Here is a 9,195-nt window from a genome sequence, read left to right as displayed (position 1 = left end):
TCGCAGATTGATCGTAAATTTGAGTGTAAAGTCGACACTAACTGCTTTGCTGGTAACACTATCTCTACTTACGCTGTAACGCATACTGCCAGCTGTCCTTCCTGCACTTGTCAGTTTATAATGTGTTGCTTTTAGCCGGGATTATGCCTGTAAATTCTTCATATTTGTGTAATATTATCATACGATCTGCGCACCGAGCTCTGATTGGTCAGTAGGCGGTGCTTTTATACTAGCTAATGATCTACCCCGATAAGAAGTGAACCACCATCGCAGGACTGAAAACCAGGGGGTTAACCCTGAAGTTACCTCGCTAACCCCAAATCCTGCTTCGTAGTACAGGCCTCAGGTTACATCATTGTCTCGGTCTCTCTCCTTTGCTTTCTGTCTGTGTCATGGATGTATAAAGAGCAGAGAGGCCAAAGAGGACAGGATGAAGCGTGCGCTTACGCTGCATTCACACAAAATCCGGTAATGCGGCACCTTGCCGCAGGGTTGTGCAGAGGTTTGGGTGTGTTTATTTGTGCCCGTGAAACAATCAGAACAAATGTCAATTAAGATTGTTTATAATAATTTTATATTATTGTTATTATTTTATACACTGCCATATGTTCAATTTGGGGGAAGGTTAAATATATGTTTTAAAAAAAATCAGAACAAATGTTTTATTTCTCTGATTCACTACATTGTTCTCGCTAACGCCGCCCCCTCTCTTCATTCACTCTATAGTTCGCTCGACCGCTACTCTCTCTCCCTTGCTTGTTGAGTTGGAGGGCGTTTACAAACAGTAAGTGAGAACTGCTGCATATTTTACCTTTAACTTAATTTATTTGCATTTTGAGTGTCTGTGATTATACTTCCAGATCGATGATTCTTTGGTCCTGTTCAGACCTGGCATTAACATGCGTCCTCAGTGATCGGATCACAAGTGGACAGCTTCAAGTACGTCTGTTCACACCTGGCATTAGAATGCGTCTCCACATACGTCTTGAGTGGGCCACTTGTGATCCGATCTCACTTCCCCGCTCTATATGCAAATAAACACATAGTAAACACATGGCTAATGCAGGAGACGTTGTGACATAATATTACATAAATGTCAGTAGTAATATCCTACATATTCGTGAATTCGGGTACATTTTATTAACATCAAAATAAAAGGTTATTTTACCGGCGGTCCCCGTCTGATAGTCTGTAGATATGTAGCCTAAGATATATTTTAATAAAATGCAGTTGTACCGACAGAATACAGTAGAGCACAGAGGCCGTTTCCATGCTGACAAGCGCCCGTGTCTGCCTGTTTATTCACCTGAGGGGCGCAGTGATCCCGCAAATCCCAGCGGGACGTAAGTTGAGTAGGCGGCCCTTAATGTGGCCCAGAACACATTCACGTACACACTGCTAAAATAATGTGGCCATATGTGGAACCAAACCACCTCTGAATGTGGTCTGAAAGATCTGATCTCAATGCGTCCTCAATGCTTCTTGATAGTGTTCACACTTCCGCTTGTGATCGGATCACTGAGGACGCATGTTAATGCCAGGTCTGCTCAGGGCCATTGATGCTATACAATTTGTTCTTGAACTCAGTTACATTGGTCTTGGCAGTCAATGAATAGTGCTGACAGTCTTATGTTGAATAAATGGACAGGTTGTCATGAGATAATGAGCTTCCTGACAGCGCAGTTGTTCATTACCGGGTGGAGCCGCCTACACAGTAGATCTGTGTACATGTTTGTATCCAACCTCTTATTATCTGCTTGGTTACAGTGCAGGTGAACATTGGAACTATGTAGCAAAAATAGAATGCAAGAGATAACCTTCACATCTGGGTAGAACAAATCAAACAATCTGATTGGTTCATAGCTGTGATATAATAATGCTATGACATCTTTGTACATTCAGTACCACTAATTTCTTTAACACATTAATGCAACTTGTCATTTTGAGGTTGTAGCGGGCTCAGTTTTAAAGCTAGAGAGAAGATACTGGTATCATATGAAACTCGAAATCCTATAAATCCATTGGTGTCATACTAGCTTGTCGTGAAGGAGGTTAAATAACGCTCCAAACTTGCGCTAAATTTTGGAGAGGAAAAACTGGCATGGCCATTTTCGAAGGGGTCCCTTGACCTCTGACCTCAAGATTTGTGAATGAAAATGGGTTCTATTGGTACCCACGAGTCTCCCCTTTACAGACATGCCCACTTTATGATAATCACATGCAGTTTGGGGCAAGTCATAGTCAAATCAGCACACTGACACACTGACAGCTGTTATTGCCTGTTGGGTTTGAGTTTTTTTATGCTAAATGCAGTACCTGTGAGGGTTTCTGAACAATATTTGTCATTGTTTTGTGTGTGTGTTAATTGATTTCCAATGATCAATATATACATACATTTGCATAAAGCAGCATATCTGCCCATTCCCATGTTGATAAGAGTATTAAATACTTGACAAATCTACCTTCAAGGTACATTTTGAACAGATAAAAAATGTGCAATTAATCATTGACAGCCCTAGAAATTTGCTATAGAGATTGAAACAGTTTTTTTGTACCAGGCTGTAAACATGTTTATTTCTGCTGTAAAGTTGGGCCTTTTAACATGAGAGTTCAATGGGAGTTGACTTGCTTTTGGAGCCAGCCTCAAGTGGCCATTTGAAGAACTACCGTTTTTGGCACTTCTGCATTGGCTTCATTTCGCAGCACCAGAGGTTTCCGCTTGGTCTTGACAGGAGAGAGATTATGGAGTAACAGTAATAAAGTGGAGAACGTCCTCGCCATGGCGAGCAATACACCTCCACCTAACAACAAAAAAGGCAAGCGTATTACAAGCAGTTGACAAAGTCATCCTACTGTAGTTGCACAATAAATGGCAACGTGCAATAATGTAAATAAAGAGCCAAATAATGAAATCAATATAACGCTAGCCTATGTTGAAAATAGAATACGTTCCATATCAACCACCGTTCTAGCAAACGCCTCGGTATGTGCAGGCAGGCCTATTTTACTGTGAACATTATTATTTAAATTGCAATGGGTCTATAACTTCCATATTGCCATACTTGGATGACTATTCTATAAAAGAAATAGCTCACTTCAGTCTGCGATGTGTTGTGAATATATCACAGTTATGCGGCGTTGCTGGATAAAGCTATAAAAGTTTGAAACACCTGTGGACATGCCGTCAGCTCTGATTGTTTAGTGCGTCATAAATGAGGTTTTGAACCAGACCGACCTTCATGTTGCCAACTGAAAAGAAACAGTGCGGAGGTGTGAGTGGTTAATTAACCTTAACCACAATCTTTCCCAAACTTACTCCTCCCTATATCTTAAAGGGCCAGTGTGTAGCATTTAGGTGGATCTATTGGCAGAAATGGATTAACATATGAATTAGTATGTTTTCTTTAGTGTATAATCACCTGAAAATAAGAATCATTGTGTTTTCATTAGCTTAGAATGAGCCCTTCATATCTACATAGGGAGGTGGGCTGCGGCCGAATAGTCCTTTTTGCTCATGATAAGAGCTGTTCGAATTCTCCAAATGTTAAGGAAAGGAGCTTCAATGCTTCCTTTATGATATAATGAAGTGATATTTTTCACTGCTTGTCTGCGTTTAAGGTCAGATGATCCTTTTTTATATGTTGATAAAGTGTTACAGCAGCAGAAGGACCTGTGGTATCTCTCTTCACACACAGGTGAAGGAGCCTGTCATTGAAAGACTTATATAACAACACACAGGGTGGAGCAGCACCTTTTGTAGTCCATCTTAAGAACATTGTAGTTTCACCACGGCAGAACGGCGTCACTTACATCCGCCGCCGTCGCATCATAATTACGGAGCCTAGTGTTAGTGAAGTCGGATTCTCTTAACACCGCGGTCGTCTTTTCCTAAGTCCTTATGAATTCTCCTTCCCATCTTTCCTTGACCTCATGACGTTTTCCATCGAGGTCAAGGAAAAATGGTAAGGAAAAGACGTTAAAATGTAATTTTTTGACTTTTTGACCGCAGCCTTGGTCCTCTTCAGTCTTTAGTCCGCCATGTTGCACCGCCATGTTTCTACAATATCCCAGAAAGGACAAACCGAACACTGTTAACTTTTCCTGCTTGCATGCCTAACCATGATCTTTCCCAAATTTTAACCATACTCTAGTTGCCATGTGCAAAAATTGTAAGAAGCAAAATATAAAAAAACAACAACAACAATAACAATAAAAAAAATGTCACTGGATGTACTGTAAAGAAAATGTTGTTACTCAATGTAGTCTGAGATTTTGCAGAAGTATCGACCCTGCTGGCTATTAGAAAGAATGCAAGTTTAATGCACTGGAGCAGGTGTGTCTGCTGAACAGCAAAATAGGGAGCCAAGAAGGGTGCCACGCCCACATCACACACACACACACACACACGCACACACACACACACACACACATACCTGGATGGCTGAGTAAGAATCTTGGAGTACCTTCAGTTCTTTAAAAACACGCGGGCTGTAACCAACTTGACCGGTTCATGCGATTGCCTTGTGCTGTGCAGCAGGTGTGCGGGAGGCAACCTGCACACTGCACAGCATCACGAAGTGTATCTTGTCAGTGTAGGAACGCTGTAAATCACAGCGGTGAATACAGTAGAAGATATTCAGCAACCACATGCTTCCCCCTATCGGCTGCACTGTCTTGTCCACTTAATTGCTTTCTTGCTTTACTGCTGAATTTCTTTGTTTAGTACCACTTCTGGCTTTTATAATTCAGCCAAATTTAGCAATGTTTTGATCTATGACTGGCATGTTTTCACATATATCACTAGAATTATTCAATGTGATTATACCTATTATACCTTATAATTTCCAGAACACCGTAATTTTACATTGTGTTTGGTATAAAAGCTTGAATAATGTGAAAAAACATCAAACACTATTACACGTGTGCTGTGGCTAGACATGCACAATTGCGGGCACCATTATAAAGTGACTTCCTGGTTGCTGCCTAAGTTGCTTTCTTATTTGTTGCAAGAATTGCAAGATTCTATATCTTTTTTTGATATACACGCAAATATTGCTCCAGAAAATCAAACTGGCAAATGGATTTTGTCGATGCACATGAAACAAAATGTAGAATAATAGGAGAATCATTATTTTTGCCTTAATTTGATTTTCATAATGGAGACGGACAAAGATGGGTGGTGTCAATGCCTGCAATAAAGGTAATAATAACATTACCAGCTAGCCACAAATGGTTTACCGCACACCATCATCTCTGCCACGAGAAGTGGACGAGAAAAAACAGGCGTAACATCCTGTTGGGATTATTTTGTCTTTGATTCACAAGATACAGAAAAACGGCCATTGTGTGGTTTCAGCATTTAAAGAATAACTTGAAAAAACATGATGGTGAAAAAAGATTTTTTTTTATTTGTTTTTTTGTTGACAGTATTTTCTCATTTATGGAGTGATAAAAATAGATATCCAAAGTTCCCTCTGTAAAAAACCTTTGACTCCAATATGTCAACACAATAAAACAAGAATTTTGAACCCGGGCTCATTTGCATATTTTTTAAACATACAATTTCAGAAAACTACAAAAAAGAATTTCTCAATGTAAGTAATCAATCGGGGGGAAGTTTCATGTTGATATCTGCTATTGAAACTTTAATCATATTCACCCACCAAGGGTGATGATTTATTTTCAACCCTGCCTACTTCAGCTTTAATTACATAAAAAATAGACAAACAAATAATTAAATTTAATTTAATTTATTCCATTCTTTGTACATTATACAACATCAACCCATATAGCATTATCGTTGTGCGTGTTTTTGTTTTGCCGCCCTACCATTCCATCTGTCTGTTTGTTTGTTTTCATCATGTGCCACCCAAAAGGTGTTGTCCACAGTGTGCCACGGATGCGTCACACTGCTCATAAATTATCTTCTTTTACGGGCACTTGAAATATGCAATAGGTTTTCATGTGTGGGACAAGATAATTGACAGCTGTGTAACTGCATTAGGTGTTGGTACATCAGTCCAAACATGCCCTACAGGGCCCGAGTCCTGTACGACATCAACACCCTCAGCAGCTGGCAGATTGACCCTGCCCTGTTGGCTTCCCGTGAAAATCTTTAATCAAACTTTGACTTATGATGCAGTAAGCTATTCCTTGTTCCTGTTGAAAAAGAAACACCTGTGACACCTAGAATTATAGCAGGAACAATGCCAGCTCCGTCTTGTAAACATCAGGGTGGACAATTTCGTCACTGTGATTTCGTCACTGTGGTTTCGTCACTGTGGTTTCGTCACCGTGACCGCCAGGCAGTCATGAAACTTTACAGGTACGGTATAGATCAAGATGAACGTCGAAGATGGGTGTCAACCGAGCAGCACAGCCACGGTGTGACGTTCAAATGTGGTCAGGCAGATGAAAAAGTGTGAGAAAGAGAGTTACAGAGATGAACATCTTTATTGATTTGTTCGTTTGTTACCTCAATGCACAAAATGAAGACATCAATGTTGACTTCTGGTTTCACACGGGATAGTTATATTATGTAACGACAATCTGCATGTTTGACCAGCAACAGCTAAGGTCAGCTTGTTTGTTGAGCTCAGTGGCAGCAGAAGCACTGGATTCCTCTTTTTTTTTTATATACATGCAAATATTGCTCCAAAAAATCAAACTGGCAAATGGATTTTGCCGATGCACATGAAACAAAATGTAGAATAATAGGAGAATCATTATTTTTGCCTTAATTTGATTTTCATAATGGAGACGGACAAAGATGGGTGGTGTCAATGCCTACAATAAAGGTAATAATAAAATTACCAGCTAGCCACAAATGGTTTACCGCACACCATCATCTCTACTACGAGAAGTGGAGGAGAAATAGCAGGCGTAACATCCTGTTGGGATTATTTTGTCTTTGATTCACAAGATGCAGAAAAACGGCCACTGTGTGGTTTCAGCATTTAAAGAATGACTTGAGAAAACATGATGGTGAAAATTATTTTTTGTTGATTTTCTTTTTTTGTTGACAGTATTTTCTCATTTATGGAATGATAAAAATAGATATCCAAAGTTCCCTCTGTAAAAACCTTTGACTCCAATATGTCAACACAATAAAACAAGAATTTTGAACCCGGCCTCATTTGCATATTTTTTAAACATACAATTTCAGAAAACTACAAAAAAGAATTTCTCAATGTAAGTAATCAATCGGGGGGAAGTTTCATGTTGATATCTACTATTGAAACTTTAATCATATTCACCCACCAAGGGTGATGATTTTTTTCAGATTACTTGTCTCATGCACTACTGTCAGGATATAGTGACTGTTTTATAAAAATATATATTTTTAATCACATTTGCTCCAACTTCAGCTTTAATTACATAAAAAATAGACAAAAAAATAATTTAATTTAATTTAATTTATTCCATTCTTTGTACATTATACAACATCAACCCATATAGCATTATCGTCGTGCGTGTTTCGTTTTGCCGCCCTGCCATTCCATCTGTCTGTTTGTTTGTTTTCATCATGTGCCACCCAAAAGGTGTTGTCCACACTGTGCCACGGATGCGTCACACTGCTCATAAATTATCTTCTTTTACGGGCACTTGAAATACGCAACAGGTTTTCATGTGTGGGACAAGATAATTGACAGCTGTGTAACTGCATTAGGTGTTGGTACATCAGTCCAAACATGCCCTACAGGGCCCGAGTCCTGTACGACATCAACACCCTCAGCAGCTGGCAGATTGACCCTGCCCTGTTGGCTTCCCGTGAAAATCTTTAATCAAACTTTGACTTATGATGCAGTAAGCTATTCCTTGTTCCTGTTGAAAAAGAAACACCTGTGACACCTAGAATTATAGCAGGAACAATGCCAGCTCCGTCTTGTAAACATCAGGGTGGACAATTTCGTCACTGTGATTTCGTCACTGTGGTTTCGTCACCGTGACCGCCAGGCAGTCATGAAACTTTACAGGTACGGTATAGATCAAGATGAACGTCGAAGATGGGTGTCAACCGAGCAGCACAGCCACGGTGTGACGTTCAAATGTGGTCAGGCAGATGAAAAAGTGTGAGAAAGAGAGTTACAGAGATGAACATCTTTATTGATTTGTTCGTTTGTTACCTCAATGCACAAAATGAAGACATCAATGTTGACTTCTGGTTTCACACGGGATAGTTATATTATGTAACGACAATCTGCATGTTTGACCAGCAACAGCTAAGGTCAGCTTGTTTGTTGAGCTCAGTGGCAGCAGAAGCACTGGATTCCTCTTTTTTTTTTATATATACATGCAAATATTGCTCCAAAAAATCAAACTGGCAAATGGATTTTGCCGATGCACATGAAACAAAATGTAGAATAATAGGAGAATCATTATTTTTGCCTTAATTTGATTTTCATAATGGAGACGGACAAAGATGGGTGGTGTCAATGCCTACAATAAAGGTAATAATAAAATTACCAGCTAGCCACAAATGGTTTACCGCACACCATCATCTCTACTACGAGAAGTGGACGAGAAAAAACAGGCGTAACATCCTGTTGGGATTATTTTGTCTTTGATTCACAAGATACAGAAAAACGGCCACTGTGTGGTTTCAGCATTTAAAGAATGACTTGAAAAAACATGATGGTGAAAAAAGATTTTTTTTTATTTGTTTTTTTGTTGACAGTATTTTCTCATTTATGGAGTGATAAAAATAGATATCCAAAGTTCCATCTGTAAAAAACCTTTGACTCCAATATGTCAACACAATAAAACAAGAATTTTGAACCCGGGCTCATTTGCATATTTTTTAAACATACAATTTCAGAAAACTACAAAAAAGAATTTCTCAATGTAAGTAATCAATCGGGGGGAAGTTTCATGTTGATATCTACTATTGAAACTTTAATCATATTCACCCACCAAGGGTGATGATTTTTTTCAGATTACTTGTCTCATGCACTACTGTCAGGATATAGTGACTGTTTTATAAAAATATATATTTTTAATCACATTTGCTCCAACTTCGGCTTTAATTACATAAAAAATAGACAAAAAAATAATTTAATTTAATTTAATTTATTCCATTCTTTGTACATTATACAACATCAACCCATATAGCATTATCGTCGTGCGTGTTTCGTTTTGCCGCCCTGCCATTCCATCTGTCTGTTTGTTTGTTTTCATCATGTGCCACCCAAAAGG

The sequence above is a fragment of the Sebastes umbrosus genome, chromosome 22 (genome assembly GCF_015220745.1).
Source record: "Sebastes umbrosus isolate fSebUmb1 chromosome 22, fSebUmb1.pri, whole genome shotgun sequence".
Lineage (NCBI taxonomy): Eukaryota > Metazoa > Chordata > Actinopteri > Perciformes > Sebastidae > Sebastes > Sebastes umbrosus.
The sequence above is the reverse complement of the archived record's forward strand: the minus strand, read 5'-3'. Positions refer to the sequence as shown.